Source organism: Neophocaena asiaeorientalis, unplaced genomic scaffold (genome assembly GCF_003031525.2).
Source record: "Neophocaena asiaeorientalis asiaeorientalis breed wild unplaced genomic scaffold, Neophocaena_asiaeorientalis_V1.1 scaffold176, whole genome shotgun sequence".
In the NCBI taxonomy this organism is placed as follows: Eukaryota; Metazoa; Chordata; class Mammalia; order Artiodactyla; family Phocoenidae; genus Neophocaena; species Neophocaena asiaeorientalis.
The window spans coordinates 1,152,649-1,153,119 of NW_020175788.1; positions in this window are offsets into that span (position 1 = coordinate 1,152,649).

The window sequence follows — 471 nt, forward strand, 5'->3', positions numbered from 1 at the left end:
AATCTGACAGGTGACCCGCCCTCACGTGGCAGGAACATGAACGGCTCGTCAGCCAGCCCAGGATATTCTGCCTGGAACTGCTGGCACTGTCGTCAAAGGGAAGAGGTCAAGGTAACCACGCTCCTAGAGGAAGAGGAGGGTGTGCAGGACCCGCTCTTCCTGGGCAACATGGAGCCTGAGCTCCCTCACACAGGTTTCAAGAGGCATCTGGGCAACAACCAGCACAGAATACAGTGGTCCGTTTGGGCTTCAAAGAATATACTGGATCCGTCCAGGGTGCACACAGACGAAGCACCCGGTACAAAAGACCAGCTGGCCCCTGGAGCCACGCATCTCTCCACAAATGACTAGACCCACTTAATGAAAACAGCCAAGAAGTGTCCTAAGCAAACCAGAGCCGGAGTGAGCTGCAGGAATTACACACTCTTTCTTTTTCTCGCTTTGGCCAACGTGGACTCTTCCCTGACAGCA